Below are 18,109 nucleotides of genomic sequence, written 5' to 3'. Positions count from 1 at the left end.
CATCAGGGAGACACCCTAAGGCCTGGCAAAACTATCGCACCTAGAACAATAATTTTTTCACGAAACCTATTTAAATTTTGGTCAAATTTTATTGTGGGTGAAAAAAAATCAAAATGGCGGAAAAACAAGATGGCCGCCATACAAATTTTTAGTTTTTCCTGAAAATGTCTCTGGGATAAAAATTATGTATGAGGGTTTTGATCGGAACGTCATGTAGAGTACGGGTATACTTCCAGGTTTTCGAAAACTGCTCCGCATCAGGGATACACCCTACGGCTTGGCGAAATTATCGCACCTGGAACTTTTTTGTTTTCACGAAACCTATTTAAATCTTGGTCAAATTTTATCGCTGGTGAAAAAAAAAACGAAATGGCCGAAAAACAAGATGGCCGCCATACAAATTTTTGTTTTTCCAGAAAATGTCTCGGGTGTAAAAATTATGTATAGGGGTGTGATCGGAACGTCATGTCGAGTATGAAAATACGTCTGGGTTTTCGATAGCTGCTTCGCATCAGAGAGACACCCTACGGCCTGGCGAAACTATAGGACCTGGAACTTTTTTGTTTTCACGAAACTTATTTAAATCTTGGTCAAATTTTATCGCCGGTGAAAAAAAAACAAAATGGCCGAAAAACAAGATGGCCGCCATATAAATTTTTGTTTTTCCAGAAAATGTCTCGGGTGTAAAAATTATGTATAGGGGTGTGATCGGAACGTCATCTTTGAAAACTGCCCCGCATCAGGGAGACACCCTACGGCCTGGCAAAACTATAGCACCTAGAACTTTTTGGTTTTCACAAGACATATTTAAACCTTGGTCAAATTCAATTGGCAGTGAAAAAAAATCAAAATGGCGGAAAAACAAGATGGCCGCCATACAAAATTTTCGTTTTTCTCGAAAATGCCTCGGGGTGAATGTGATGTAAGAGTGATGAGATCAAAATGTCATATTGAGTATGGAAATACTTCCCGACCTTCAAAAACTGCTCCTCATCAGGGCGGCACCCTACAGCCTGGGAAAACTATCGCACCTGGAACGATTCTTTTTTCACCAAATCTAATAAAATCTTGGTCAAATTTTATCGCCGGTAAAAAAAATCAAAATGGCCGAAAAACAAGATGGCCGCCATACAAATTTTTGTTTTTACAGAAAATGTCTCGGATGTAAAAACGATGTATAGGGGTGTTATGGGAACGTCTTGTTGAGTATGGAAATACTGCTAGATCTTCGAAAACTGCTCCGCATCAGGGGTCACCGTACGGCCTGGCAAAACCATAGCACCTAGAACTTTTTTGATTTCACGAGACCAATTCAAGTCTTGGTCAAATTCTATCGCGGTAAAAAAATGGCGGGAAAACAAGACACGCGAGCAGCTTGCTGCGAGCGAACCACGCGACATCTAGTTATATTATATATAGCTACAAACCCACTGACTGACTGACTGACTGACTGACTCACTGACTCACTGACAGGGTTGTTCTCCCAGAAGGAGCGTCGGGGGGTGAAAATGATGTATGGGGGGTGTGATCTGGATCTCCCGGTGAGTATGGGAAAACTTCCAAATCATGGAAAACTGCTCCGCATCAGGGAGACACCCTACGGCCTGGCGCAACTATTATACCTGGATCAATTTTTTTTTCGCAAAACCTATTTAAATCTTGGTCAAATCCAATTGACGGTAAAAAAAAAACAAAATGGCGGAAAAACAAGATGGCCGCCATACAAAATTTTGTTTTTCCAGAAAATGTCTCTGAGGTAAAAATGATGTATAGGAGGTGTAATCGAAACGTCTTGTTGAGTATAGAAATACTTTTAGATCTTCAGAAACTGCTCCGCATCAGGGAGACACCCTGCGGCCTGGCAAAACTATAATACCTGGAGCAACTTTTTTTTCGCATAACATATTTAAATCTTGGTCAAATCCAATCGCCGGTGAAAAAAATTCAAAATGGCGGAAAAACAAGATGGCCGCCATACAAAATTTTCGTTTTTCCCGAAAATGCCCCGGGGGTAAAAATGATGTACGAGGGTTTTGATCGGAACGTCATGTCGAGTATTTAAATACTGCTAGATCTTGGAAAACTGCTCCGCATCAGGGAGACACCCTACGGCCTGGTGAAACTATCGCACGTGGAACTTTTTAGTTTTCACGATACCTATTTAAATCTTGGTCAAATTTAATTGCCGGTGAAAAAAAATCAAAATGGCGGAAAATCAAGATGGCCGCCATACAAATTTTTCGTTTTTCCTGAAAATGCCTCGGGGGTAAAAATGATGTATAGGGATGTGATCGGATCGTAATGTTGAGTATTTTAATACTGCTCGATCTTGAAAAACTGCTCCGCATCAGGGAGACACCCTACGGCCTGGCAAAACTATCGCACCTGGAACTTTTTTGTTTTCACGAAATCTATTTAAATCTTGATCAAATTTTATCGCCGGTGAAAAAAAAAACAAAATGGCCGAAAAACAAGATGGCCGCCATACAAATTTTTGTTTTTCCAGAAAATGTCTCAGAGCTAAAATTGATGTATAGGGGCGTGATCGGAACGTCATCTTGGAAAACTGCTCCGCATCAGGGAGACACCCTACGGCCTGGCAAAACTATAGCACCTAGAACTTTTTTGATTTCACAAAACCTATTTAAGTCTTGGTCAAATTCTATCGCGGTAAAGACACGCGAGCAGCTTGCTGCGAGCGAACCACGCGAAATCTAGTTATATTATATAAAGCTACAAACCCATGTACTGACTGACTGACTGACTGACTGACTCACTGACAGGGTTGTTCTCCCAGAAGGAGCGCCGGGGGGTAAATATGATGTATGGGAGATGTGATCAAGATGTTCCGATGAGTATGGGAAAACTTCCAGATCTTGGAAAACTGCTCCGCATCAGGGAGACACCCTACCGTCTGGCAAAACTATCGCACCTGGAACGATTCTTTTTTCACGAAACCTATTAAAATCTTGGTCAAATTCTATCGTGGGTGAAAAAAAATCAAAATGGCGGATAAACAAGATGGCCGCCATACAAATTTTTGTTTTTCAAGAAAATGTCTTGGGGGTAAAAACTGTGTACGGAGGTGTAATCGGAACGTCTTGTTGAGTATGGAAATACTGCTAGATCTTCGAAAACTGCTCCGCATCAGGGACACACCCTACGGCCTGGCAAAACTATAGCACCTAGAACATTTTGGTTTTCACGAGACATATTTAAACCTTGGTCAAATTTAAATGCAGTTGAAAAAAAAACAAAATGGCGGAAATTCAAGATGGCCGCCATACAAAATTTTGTTATTCCCGAAAATGCCACGGGGATAAACATGATGTATTGGGGGTGTGATCGGAACGTCATCTTTGAAAACTGCTCCGCATCAGGGAGACACCCTACGGCCTGGCAAAACAATTGCACCTGGAACATTTTTGATTTCACGAAACCTATTTAAATCTTGGTCAAATTTTATCGCCGGTGAAAAAAAAACAAAATGGCCGAAAAACAAGATGGCCGCCATAAAAATTTTTGTTTTTCCAGAAAATGTCTCGGGTGTAAAAATGATGTATAGGGGTGTGATCGGAACGTCATCTTGGAAAACTGCTCCGCATCAGGGAGACACCCTACGGCCTGCCGAAACTATCGCACCTGGAACGATTCTTTTTTCACGAAACCTATTTAATTCCTGGTCAAATTCAATCACCGGTGAAAAAAAAAAACAAAATGGCGGAAAAACAAGATGGCCGCCATACAAAATTTTGTTTTTCTAGAAAATTCCTCAAGGTCAAAAAATACGTATAGGGGTGTGATCGGAACGTCATCTTGGAAAACTGCTCCGCATCAGGGAGACACCCTACCGTCTGGCAAAACTATCGCACCTGGAACGATTCTTTTTTCACGAAACCTATTAAAATCTTGGTCAAATTCTATCGTGGGTGAAAAAAAATCAAAATGGCGGATAAACAAGATGGCCGCCATACAAATTTTTGTTTTTCAAGAAAATGTCTTGGGGGTAAAAACTGTGTACGGAGGTGTAACCGGAACGTCTTGTTGAGTATGGAAATACTGCTAGATCTTCGAAAACTGCTCTGCATCAGGGAGACACCCTACGGCCTGGCAAAACTATAGCACCTAGAACTTTTTGGTTTTCACAAGACATATTTAAACCTTGGTCAAATTCAATTGGCAGTGAAAAAAAAACAAAATGGCGGAAAAACAAGATGGCCGCCATACAAAATTTTCGTTTTTCTCGAAAATGCCTCGGGGTGAATGTGATGTAAGAGTGATGAGATCAAAATGTCATATTGAGTATGGAAATACTTCCCGACCTTCAAAAACTGCTCCTCATCAGGGCGGCACCCTACGGCCTGGGAAAACTATCGCACCTGGAACGATTCTTTTTTCACCAAACCTAATAAAATCTTGGTCAAATTTTATCGCCGGTAAAAAAAAATCAAAATGGCCGAAAAACAAGATGGCCGCCATACAAATTTTTGTTTTTACAGAAAATGTCTCGGATGTAAAAACGATGTATAGGGGTGTTATGGGAACGTCTTGTTGAGTATGGAAATACTGCTAGATCTTCGAAAACTGCTCCGCATCAGGGGTCACCCTACGGCCTGGCAAAACCATAGCACCTAGAACTTTTTTGATTTCACGAGACCAATTCAAGTCTTGGTCAAATTCTATCGCGGTAAAAAAAAAAACAAAATGGCCGAAAAACAAGATGGCCGCCATACAAAATTTTGTTTTTCCAGAAAATGTCACGGGTGTAAAAATTATGTCTAGGGGTGTGATCGGAACGTCATGTAGAGTACGGATATACTTCCAGGTTTTCGAAAACTACTCCGCATCAGGGAGACACCCTAAGGCCTGGCAAAACTATCGCACTTGGAACATTTTTTTTCCACTTTACCTACGTAAATCTTGGTCAAATTTAATCGCCGGTGAAAAAAAAAACAAAATGGCCGAAAAACAAATTCCTCACTGGTACAAATAATGTATTGGGGTATCATTAAAACATCAAGTCGAATATAGAAATACTTCTCTATTTTCGAAAACTGCTCCGCATCAGGGAGACAACCTACGGCCTGGCAAAACTATCGCTCTCGGAACATTTTTTTTTCCACTTTACCTACGTAAATCTTGGTCAAATTTAATCGCCGGTGAAAATCAAGATGGCCGCCATACAAATTTTTCGTTTTTCCTGAAAATGCCTCGGTGGTAAAAATGATGTATAGGGGTGTGATCGGATCGTCATGTTGAGTATTTCAATACTGCTCGATCTTGAAAAACTGCTCCGCATCAGGGAGACACCCTACGGCCTGGCAAAACTATAAAACCTGGAGCAACTTTTATTTCGCATAACATATTTAAATCTTGGTCAAATTCAATCGCTGGTGACAAAAATCAAAATGGCGGAAAAACAAGATGGCCGCCATACAAATTTTTGTTTGTCCAGAAAATGTCTCGGGTGTAAAAACGATGTAAAGGGGTGTTATCGGAACGTCATCTTGGAAAACTGCTCCGCATCAGGGAGACACCCTACGGCCTGGCAAAACTATAGCACCCGGCCTGGCAAAACTATAGCACCTAGAACTTTTTTGATTTCACGAGACCTATTCAAGTCTTGGTCAAATTATATCGCGGTAAAAAAATGGCGGGAAACAAGACACGCGAGCAGCTTGCTGCGAGCGAACCACGCGACATCTAGTTATATTATATATAGCTACAAACCCATTGACTCACTGACTCACTGACATAATTGTTCTCCCAGAAGGAGCGTCGGGGGGTAAAAATAATGTATGAGAAAAGTGATTAGGACCTCCCGGTGAGTATGGGAAAACTTCCAGATCTTGGAAAACTGCTCCGCATCAGGGAGACACCCTACGGCCTGGCGAAACTATCGCACCTGGAATGATTTTTTTTTCACAAAACCTACTTAAATCTTGGTCAAATTTTATTGTCGTTGAAAAAAAATCAAAATGGCGGAAAAACAAGATGGCCGCCATACAAAATTTGGTTTTCCCAGAAAATGTCACGGGGGTAAAAACTGTGTATGGGAATGTGATCGGAATGTCTTGTCGAGTACGGAAAATGTTCTCAATCTTGGAAAACTGCTCCGCATCAGGGAGACACCCTACGGCCTGGCGCAACTATTATACCTGGATCAAATTTTTTTTCGCAAAACCTATTTAAATCTTGGTCAAATCCAATCCCTGGTGAAAAAAAACCAAAATGGCGGAAAAACAAGATGGCCGCCATACAAAATTTTCGTTTTTCCTGAAAATGCCTCGAGGGTGAAAATGATGTATAGGAATATGATCGGACCGTCATGTCGAGTATGAAAATATGTCTGGGTTTCCGATAGCTGCTCCGCATCAGGGAGACACCCTACGGCCTGGCGAAACTATCACATCTGGAACAATTTTTTTTTCGCACAACGTAATTAAACCTTGGTCAAATTTTATCGCCGGTGAAAAAAAATCAAAATGGCGGAAAATCAAGATGGCCGCCATACAAAATTTTGTTTTTTCAAAAAAATGCATCTAGGGTTAAAACTGTGTATGGGAATGTAATCGGAATGTCTTGTCGAGTAAGGAAAATGTTCTCAATCTTCGAAACCTGCTCCGCATCAGGGAGACAACCTACGGCCTGGCAAAACTATAGCACCTAGAACTTTTTGGTTTTCACGAGACATATTTAAACCTTGGTCAAATTAAATCGCCGGTGAAAAAAAATCAAAATGGCGGAAAATCAAGATGGCCGCCATACAAAGTTTCGTTTTTCCCGAAAATGCCTCGGGGGTAAAAATAATGTATGAGGAATGTGATCGAAACATCATGTTGAGTATGGAAATACTTTTCGATCTTCAAAAGCTGCTCCGCATCAGGGAGACACCCTACAGCCTGGCGAAACTATCGCACCTGGAACTTTTTTGTTTTCACGAAGCCTATTAAAGTCTTGGTCAAATTTTATCGCCAGTGAAAAAAAAAACAAAATGGCCGAAAAACAAGATGGCCGCCATACAAATTTTTGTTTTTCCAGAAAATGTCTCAGAGCTAAAATTGATGTATAGGGGTGTTATCGGAACGTCATCTTGGAAAACTGCTCCGCATCAGGGAGACATCCTACGGCCTGGCAAAACTATAGCACCTAGAACTTTTTTGATTTCACGAGACCTATTTAAGTCTTGGTCAAATTCTATCGCGGTAAAAAATTGGCGGGAAAACAAGACACGCGAGCAGCTTGCTGCGAGCGAACCACGCGAAATCTAGTTATATTATATATAGCTACAAACCCACTGACTGACTGACTGACTGACTGACTGACAGGGTTGTTCTCCCAGAAGGAGTGTCGGGGGGTCAAAATGATGTATGGGGGGTGTGATCGGGACCTCCCGGTGAGTATGGGAAAACTTCCAGATCTTGGAAAACTGCTCCGCATCAGGGAGACATTCTACAGTCTGGCGCAACTATTATAGCTGGATCAAATTTTTTTTCGCAAAACCTATTTTAATCTTGGTCAAATTCTATTGTCGGTGAAAAAAAAACAAAATGGCGGAAAAACAAGATGGCCGCCATACAAAATTTGATTTTTCCAGAAAATGTGTCGTGGGTAAAAACTGTGTATGGGGGTGTAATCGGAACGTATTGTTGAGTATGGAAATACTTCTCGATCTTGAAAACCTGCTCCGCATCAGGGAGACACCCTACGGCCTGGCAAAACTATAAAACCTGGAGCAATTTTTCTTTCGCGAAACATATTTAAATCTTGGTCAAATCCAATCCCCGCTGAAAAAAAAACAAAATGGCGGAAAATCAAGATGGCTGCCATACAAATTTTTAGTTTTTCCTGAAAATACCTCGGGGGTAAAAATGATGTATAGGAATGTGATCGGAACGTCATGTCGAGTATGAAAAAAGTGTGGGTTTTCGATAGCTGCTCCGCATCAGGGAGACACCCTACGGCCTGGCGAAACTATCGCACCTAGGACTTTTTTGTTTCCACGATACCTATTTAAATCTTAGTCAAATTTTATCGCCGATTAAAAAAAAAAAACAAAATGGCCGAAAAACAAGATGGCCGCCATATAAATTTTTGTTTTTCCAGAAAATGTCTCGGGTGTAAAAATTATGTATAGGGGTGTGATCGGAACGTCATCTTTGAAAACTGCCCCGCATCAGGGAGACACCCTACGGCCTGGCAAAACTATAGCACCTAGAACTTTTTGGTTTTCACAAGACATATTTAAACCTTGGTCAAATTCAATTGGCAGTGAAAAAAAATCAAAATGGCGGAAAAACAAGATGGCCGCCATACAAAATTTTCGTTTTTCTCGAAAATGCCTCGGGGTGAATGTGATGTAAGAGTGATGAGATCAAAATGTCATATTGAGTATGGAAATACTTCCCGACCTTCAAAAACTGCTCCTCATCAGGGCGGCACCCTACAGCCTGGGAAAACTATCGCACCTGGAACGATTCTTTTTTCACCAAATCTAATAAAATCTTGGTCAAATTTTATCGCCGGTAAAAAAAATCAAAATGGCCGAAAAACAAGATGGCCGCCATACAAATTTTTGTTTTTACAGAAAATGTCTCGGATGTAAAAACGATGTATAGGGGTGTTATGGGAACGTCTTGTTGAGTATGGAAATACTGCTAGATCTTCGAAAACTGCTCCGCATCAGGGGTCACCGTACGGCCTGGCAAAACCATAGCACCTAGAACTTTTTTGATTTCACGAGACCAATTCAAGTCTTGGTCAAATTCTATCGCGGTAAAAAAATGGCGGGAAAACAAGACACGCGAGCAGCTTGCTGCGAGCGAACCACGCGACATCTAGTTATACTATATATAGCTGCAAACCCACTGACTGACTGACTCACTGACTGACTGACTCACTGACAGGGTTGTTCTCCCAGAAGGAGCGTCGGGGGGTGAAAATGATGTATGGGGGGTGTGATCGGGACCTCCCGGTGAGTATGGGAAAACTTCCAGATCTTGGAAAACTGCTCCGCATCAGGGAGACACCCCACGGCCTGGAAAAACTATCGCCCCTGGAACGATTCTTTTTTCACAAAACCTATTAAAATCTTAGTCAAATTCTATTGTGGGTGAAAAAAAAAACAAAATGGCGGAAAAACAAGATGGCCGCCATACAAAAAATTGTTTTTCCAGAAAATGTCTCAGAGGTAAAAACTGTGTATGGGGTTGTAATCGGAACGTCTTGTTGAGTATAAAAATACTTCTCAATCTTGAAAAACTGCTCCGCATCAGGAAGACACCCTACGGCCTGGCGAAACTATAAAACTTAGAGCAATTTTTTTTTCGTACAACATATTTAAATCTTGGTCAAATCCAATCCCTGGTGAAAAAAAAACCAAAATGGCGGATAAACAAGATGGCCGCCATACAAAATTTTCGTTTTTCCTGAAAATGCCTCGAGGGTGAAAATGATGTATAGGGATGTGATCGGATCGTCATGTTGAGTATTTCAATACTGCTCGATCTTGAAAAACTGCTCCGCATCAGGGAGACACCCTACGGCCTGGCAAAACTATAAAACCTAGAGCAATATTTTTTTCACGAAACCTATTTAAATCTTGGTCAAATCCTATGGCCGGTGAAAAAAAATCAAAATGGCGGAAAAACAAGATGGCCGCCATACAAAATTTTCGTTTTTCCCGAAAATGCCTCGGGGGTAAAAATGATGTATGAGGAATGTGATCGAAACATCATGTTGAGTATGGAAATACTTTTCGATCTTCGAAAGCTACTCCGCATCAGGGAGACACCCTATAGCCTGGCGAAACTATCGCACCTGGAAATTTTTTGTTTTCACGAAGCCTATTAAAGTCTTGGTCAAATTTTATCGCCAGTGAAAAAAAAAACAAAATGGCCGAAAACAAGATGGCCGCCACACAAATTTTTGTTTTTCCAGAAAATGTCTCAGAGGTAAAAATGATGTGTTGGGGTGTGATCGGAACGTCATCTTGGAAAACTGCTCCGCATCAGGGAGACACCCTACGGCCTGGCAAAACTATAGCACCTAGAACTTTTTTGATTTCACGAGACCTATTTAAGTCTGGGTCAAATTCTATCTCGGTAAAAAAAATGGCGGGAAAACAAGACACGCGAGCAGCTTGCTGCGAGCGAACCACGCGACATCTAGTTATTATTATATTATATATAGCTACAAACCCATTGACTCACTGACTCACTGACTCACTGACAGGGTTGTTCTCCCAGAAGGAGCGTCGGGGGGTCAAAATGATGTATGGGGGGTGTGATCGGGACCTCCCGGTGAGTATGGGAAAACTTCCAGATCATGGAAAACTGCTCCGCATCAGGGAGACACCCTACAGTCTGGCAAAACGATCGCACCTGGAACGATTCTTTTTTCACAAAACCTATTTAATTTCTGGTCAAATTCTATTGTGGGTGAAAAAAAATCAAAATGGCGGAAAAACAAGATGGCCGCCATACAAAATTTTGTTTTTTCAGAAAATGCATCGGGAGTAAAAACTGTGTATGGGGATGTAATCGGAACGTCTTGTGGAGTATGAAAATACTGCTCGATCTTGAAAACCTGCTCCGCATCAGGGAGACACCCTACGGCCTGGCTAAACTATCACATCTGGATCAATTTTTTTTTCGCATAATGTATTTAAATCTTAGTCAAATTTTATCGCCGTTGAAAAAAAATCAAAATGGCGGAAAAACAAGATGGCCGCCATACAAAATTTTGGTTTTTCCCGAAAATGCCTCGAGGGTAAAAATGATGTATGGGAGTGTAATTGGAACGTCTTTCTGAGTACGGAAATACTTCTTGATCTTTGAAAACTGCTCCGCATCAGGGAGACACCCTAAGGCCTGGCAAAACTATCGCACCTAGAACAATAATTTTTTCACGAAACCTATTTAAATTTTGGTCAAATTTTATTGTGGGTGAAAAAAAATCAAAATGGCGGAAAAACAAGATGGCCGCCATACAAATTTTTAGTTTTTCCTGAAAATGTCTCTGGGATAAAAATTATGTATGAGGGTTTTGATCGGAACGTCATGTAGAGTACGGGTATACTTCCAGGTTTTCGAAAACTGCTCCGCATCAGGGATACACCCTACGGCTTGGCGAAATTATCGCACCTGGAACTTTTTTGTTTTCACGAAACCTATTTAAATCTTGGTCAAATTTTATCGCTGGTGAAAAAAAAAACGAAATGGCCGAAAAACAAGATGGCCGCCATACAAATTTTTGTTTTTCCAGAAAATGTCTCGGGTGTAAAAATTATGTATAGGGGTGTGATCGGAACGTCATGTCGAGTATGAAAATACGTCTGGGTTTTCGATAGCTGCTTCGCATCAGAGAGACACCCTACGGCCTGGCGAAACTATAGGACCTGGAACTTTTTTGTTTTCACGAAACTTATTTAAATCTTGGTCAAATTTTATCGCCGGTGAAAAAAAAACAAAATGGCCGAAAAACAAGATGGCCGCCATATAAATTTTTGTTTTTCCAGAAAATGTCTCGGGTGTAAAAATTATGTATAGGGGTGTGATCGGAACGTCATCTTTGAAAACTGCCCCGCATCAGGGAGACACCCTACGGCCTGGCAAAACTATAGCACCTAGAACTTTTTGGTTTTCACAAGACATATTTAAACCTTGGTCAAATTCAATTGGCAGTGAAAAAAAATCAAAATGGCGGAAAAACAAGATGGCCGCCATACAAAATTTTCGTTTTTCTCGAAAATGCCTCGGGGTGAATGTGATGTAAGAGTGATGAGATCAAAATGTCATATTGAGTATGGAAATACTTCCCGACCTTCAAAAACTGCTCCTCATCAGGGCGGCACCCTACAGCCTGGGAAAACTATCGCACCTGGAACGATTCTTTTTTCACCAAATCTAATAAAATCTTGGTCAAATTTTATCGCCGGTAAAAAAAATCAAAATGGCCGAAAAACAAGATGGCCGCCATACAAATTTTTGTTTTTACAGAAAATGTCTCGGATGTAAAAACGATGTATAGGGGTGTTATGGGAACGTCTTGTTGAGTATGGAAATACTGCTAGATCTTCGAAAACTGCTCCGCATCAGGGGTCACCGTACGGCCTGGCAAAACCATAGCACCTAGAACTTTTTTGATTTCACGAGACCAATTCAAGTCTTGGTCAAATTCTATCGCGGTAAAAAAATGGCGGGAAAACAAGACACGCGAGCAGCTTGCTGCGAGCGAACCACGCGACATCTAGTTATATTATATATAGCTACAAACCCACTGACTGACTGACTGACTGACTGACTCACTGACTCACTGACAGGGTTGTTCTCCCAGAAGGAGCGTCGGGGGGTGAAAATGATGTATGGGGGGTGTGATCTGGATCTCCCGGTGAGTATGGGAAAACTTCCAAATCATGGAAAACTGCTCCGCATCAGGGAGACACCCTACGGCCTGGCGCAACTATTATACCTGGATCAATTTTTTTTTCGCAAAACCTATTTAAATCTTGGTCAAATCCAATTGACGGTAAAAAAAAAACAAAATGGCGGAAAAACAAGATGGCCGCCATACAAAATTTTGTTTTTCCAGAAAATGTCTCTGAGGTAAAAATGATGTATAGGAGGTGTAATCGAAACGTCTTGTTGAGTATAGAAATACTTTTAGATCTTCAGAAACTGCTCCGCATCAGGGAGACACCCTGCGGCCTGGCAAAACTATAATACCTGGAGCAACTTTTTTTTCGCATAACATATTTAAATCTTGGTCAAATCCAATCGCCGGTGAAAAAAATTCAAAATGGCGGAAAAACAAGATGGCCGCCATACAAAATTTTCGTTTTTCCCGAAAATGCCCCGGGGGTAAAAATGATGTACGAGGGTTTTGATCGGAACGTCATGTCGAGTATTTAAATACTGCTAGATCTTGGAAAACTGCTCCGCATCAGGGAGACACCCTACGGCCTGGTGAAACTATCGCACGTGGAACTTTTTAGTTTTCACGATACCTATTTAAATCTTGGTCAAATTTAATTGCCGGTGAAAAAAAATCAAAATGGCGGAAAATCAAGATGGCCGCCATACAAATTTTTCGTTTTTCCTGAAAATGCCTCGGGGGTAAAAATGATGTATAGGGATGTGATCGGATCGTAATGTTGAGTATTTTAATACTGCTCGATCTTGAAAAACTGCTCCGCATCAGGGAGACACCCTACGGCCTGGCAAAACTATAAAACCTGGAGCAATATTTTTTTCACGAAACCTATTTAAATCTTGGTCAAATCCAATCTCCGGTGAAAAAAAAAACAAGATGGCCGCCATACAAAACTTCGTTTTTTCAGAAAATGTCTCGGAGGTAAAAATGATGTATGGGAGGTGTGATCGAAACGTCAAGCTGAGTATGGAAAAACTGTTCGATCTTGAAAAACTGCTCCGCATCAGGGAGACACCCTACGGCCTGGTGAATCTATCGCACGTAGAACTTTTTAGTTTTCACGATACCTATTTAAATCTTGGTCAAATTCAATCGCTGGTGACAAAAATCAAAATGGCGGAAAAACAAGATGGCCGCCATACAAAATTTCCCTTATACAGAAAAAGCCTCGGTGCTAAAAATGATGTATGGGAGGTGTGATCGGAACGTCATGTAGAGTACGGAATTACTTCCCGGTCTTCGAAAACTGCTCCTCGTCACGGAGACACACGCCCCGGCAAAACTATCGCACCTGGAACGATTCTTTTTTCACGAGACCTATTTAAATCTTGGTCAAATTTTATCGCCGGTGAAAAAAAACAAAATGGCCGAAAAACAAGATGGCCGCCATATAAATTTTTGTTTTTCTAGAAAATTCCTCAAGGTCAAAAAATATGTATAGGGGTGTGATCGGAACGTCATCTTGGAAAACTGCTCCGCATCAGGGAGACACCCTACGGCCTGGCAAAACTATCGCACCTGGAACGATTCTTTTTTCACGAATTCTATTTAAATCTTGGTCAAATTCTATTGTCGGTGAAAAAAAAACAAAATGGCGGAAAAACAAGATGGCCGCCATACAAAATTTTGTTTTCCCAGAAAATGTCTCGGGGGTAAAAACTGTATATGGGATTGTAATCGGAGTGTCTTGTCGAATACGGAAAATGTTCTCAATCTTCGAAAACTGCTCCGCATCAGGGAGACACCCTACGGCCTGGCAAAACTATAGCACCTAGAACTTTTTTGATTTCACGAGACCTATTTTATTCTTGGTCAAATTCTATCGCGGTAAAAAAGTGGCGGGAAAGCAAGACACGCGAGCAGCTTGCTGCGAGCGAACCACGCGACATCTAGTCTTATTATATACTTATAATAGATATATAAAAGTTTCTTGTTTTTATTTTTAGCTTATATCTCAAAAACTAACATTAAACTTGATCTTAGACAACATTTAATATATTTTATCCCTTAGATTCTTGAGATATAACGCGTATAGCCGTTTCCATTTTTTTATTGATGTATAATATTATGTTACGCCGATTCTATGAGCATCGTTGAAGGGCTGTGACTTTTGGCTCATAATATGTGTGCAGTTGTAATTTTCACGAAATGTGTTTTATAATAGCAGATATCCTAAAAAGTAATTAATAAAATCATAAAATAATACATAAAGAAGAGTCTATACAAGAAACGTGCTTCTTTTTTATCAACGGTAGTAGATAAAAGCGTCAAACTTGGTGTAAAAACCAAATCTTAATGTCACTAATAGAAAATATTTAACTGGTAAAGTGTGAGTCGAGCTTGTACTGCGGTAGACTATACGTCTTTCTTTAGTGGAAAATATACGTAGACGTGACTCCAAATTTCTCGTCCCATTTCTCGTCCCTAACCCCCCTACACTAATATAAGTTGTACAATAGAACTACTTACACACTGTAAATATTTTAGATGCGCCTGCACACTATACATTATTTACTGCATTGATGGGTGTAATACTAACTACTATTAAAGACCTCCGTGCTTCAGTGGTAGAGCGTTAGACTTACGATCCAGAGATCCCGCGTTATATAAATAATATGTGTTATAAATAAATATAATGTTTATCCGAATGTCTAGGGGACTAGCTCCACCATGGCGGCAAGGCTTCAACGTGTAATTTTGTAATGTAGTTGGTAAAATAAGTAATAAATAGCTAGATCCACTACTGAGTTTTTCTTCTGTAACGCACACACCTCATTGTCGGAAACTAAATTGGTTCGTGCTTCGTAAGTTGCGTTATGCCGCTAGTCTCGACTACTACTTAGTGATTGTAAGTATGTAATCATTATATAGGGTGTTGATGACATCGTAACGAAAACTTCGAGGGATGATTGAGCCCATAATTCTAAGTTGATATCAAGTGGATTTTTTCCGTCACAAAAATATGGAACTGAATATAATTAAACAAAAGAACATGAATATTCCGAGAGGAAATTCCATTTGATATCAACACAGAATCGTGGTCTAAATCATGCCCTTCAGTATTCTTTACGGTGTCACTAACAACTATACGTACTTGAACAGGGTTTATGTGACATCGTAATAACCCTGACACCCAAGGCTGCTGAGAAATGGTCGGTCATCCACTTCACAACTTCATGTAAGTTAGATAGAAGACGATTCTAAATATTAAGTAGATAATTATCGTTATGAATTAAAAAGTGAAATTAATGAAGAAATTAATATTTATTACATAATATAGAATAGGCAATAGTAAATATTAAAATTATTCTTACATAAAACATAAACATACATTGACAATATACTGTTCCATTGCTAGTTGCTAGAAGTAAGTAGTCGTTACACGAGTCATGTCAGGGGCGGCTCAATAGTAACCCTGACACTGGTGTCAACCCTGGGGTTGATGGGGTTAGTGATCCACCTCACAAACTACACGAGAGAAAAAAGTTGCTAGAAGTGTGTGGAATAGTAGTCAACCTATTGGCCAGTTTTAAGTCGGCCGCTTATGGCTTAGCGACATAATTATGTAAATAACCAGGATCTACTATCTCCGAATCACAGAAGAAAACGTCGACTCGTAAGTAGACTGGTATCTGTACTTGCTTAAATATTGTATCATGATGTGATGTGACTCAATTAAGTTACAACAACCTCGTGTTCTTATTATCGGGTGGTTGCCGGAGTGGGTTTCGACCTCTTCATTTGTGACACTGTCTTAGAAGGCGTTTGTGATGCTGCCGCTGCCATGGTCGAAGATAATTTCATATAACTACTGTCTACTGCACTCGGGGCGGACTTCACCCGTGATTGATTTCTTGAACGACTATATTTTAAACTTGACACATTTGGTATGACCTCCAAAGCAGAGGTTTTAACAATATCAGCTCTATCAGATTTCTGGTTTGCCGTAAAGGAACCTGTATATATATCCTGAAACTCACTAGCACAGGGTGCAATTATTTCATAATACAAGGGAGGTACCTTGTAGTAAAGTGATTTGTTTCCACTTATCAGTATCTGTACGGTAAACAACACAAACTCTTCACCAGTTCCAGGTTGCTCTGTAGTACAGAGACCGACTTCAAACACACTGCTTAATCTTGGTAGAATAGTTTGCTTCATTGGGGTTATTTTCAATAACTTTTTCATCCTTTTCGTCAAGATTATTTGAATATTGACCGGAATTGTTCTATGATTATTATAAATTACAAAGTCATTTGCACAATACCCAAAATATGCTGCTGTTTGAGTCAAATCCAATATTATCGGGCGTATTTGCACTGGGTGTGGTAAAATGTCAGCAAATATTTTAGTCGTTTTTGTTATATAAAGGTCTCCACTCTCCGCATCATAGAATTCGAAGTCATAAAAACAGTTATGACTACCAATATGTTGACTATTTATAAAATATACAGAAATAAAAGTCTTCCCGTGAGGTTTCAAGTAAAAATATGTTTTGGGAAACAGAAACGTATCAAAGATTCTATCAAAGATACCTTCTAGAACTGAGTTGCATAGTTTCATAATTTCTGGATTTATTGTAGACCGTTTCTTAGTAACATTACCTAAACTTTTACGGCTCGACCCTGCTTTACCTAGACTTTTACGACTAGAAACTGTTTTCCACGTTTTGCTGGGTTTACTTAAACGGGCATTAATTACGTGAACATCATTCTGTGACTTTAAATTCTGTATACCTGATCTAGTATTTTGAATTACTATTTCATCTTCGGAGGACACAATGTTATCTGACGACTCGGCGGAATCTGTAAACTCAACATACCTTTTACGAATATGAAGGTGAAAATATTTATCATGATTTACTGTTACTTTAACGACGCTTTCAACAGCGTTTTGGATTAAAAAGTTTCTTAATTGCCAGGAATAAATTGGAGGTATTGTAATAGCTTTTGTTACCGACACCGAACATTCTTTACATTCTAAAAATTTGCTTGCTATAGGAATACATAACGTCTCTGTGGGCCTATGACCATGTATAAAATATGTTGCATGTCCTACTCTAAAATATAAATTAGATGTAAATTCTAATTCGTTTTGGGCTAACTTAAAAATTACCCGAAACATGGCAGTTATACCGGGATATAACTTTACAATCGTATACGGTTCAACGTTCAATGATTTAAAATAACACTGTTCCGCCACATTTTCAAATTGAACGTATTTATAAGCCGTACCGATATTTAACAAAGTAAATGTAAAAGTCTGTTTTTCTAACATATTATTGTAGATATTGATTACTTTAGGATTACATTTTATGTCCGTTGATACATTTGATATCTTACTATGTGGATTTTTAGTTATATTTATATGATCACTATGTCTATGTTTCAACGACTCTGTTAGATTCGGAAGGTCATCTTGTGAATCTATAGGGGAAATTAATTTATTTTTAGTATTTAATTTTGAAATAGGAGGGAAACGTGACGTCACACCCTGTGGCATCGTGGAAATTTCCACCAAAGAATTTTCCGGATTTACACATAACTTTGTGATTTCCTGAAGCGTGGCTGAGCGAGATGAATTAGTAGGAGGTGTTAATGGCACTGTTTTATCATCATTTAAATCAAATACACGGCTGTTTGGTTCTGAATGCTTGGTTTTCTCAATCCTTTCTTTT

The 18,109-nt window shown here is 39.9% G+C and overlaps 1 protein-coding gene across 2 annotated transcripts in view; it reads left to right on the top strand.

Annotated features, from left to right (window-relative positions):
• The window catches only part of LOC126374561 (uncharacterized), a 51,507-nt gene that overhangs the window by 28,535 nt on the left and 4,863 nt on the right, over positions 1–18,109 (top strand). The gene's annotated exons all lie outside the window — the stretch shown is intronic.

This window comes from Pectinophora gossypiella, chromosome 17, assembly GCF_024362695.1.
Source record: "Pectinophora gossypiella chromosome 17, ilPecGoss1.1, whole genome shotgun sequence".
NCBI lineage: Eukaryota > Metazoa > Arthropoda > Insecta > Lepidoptera > Gelechiidae > Pectinophora > Pectinophora gossypiella.
Note: the sequence above shows the minus strand (reverse complement) of the source record. Positions and strands in the feature narration are given on the sequence as shown.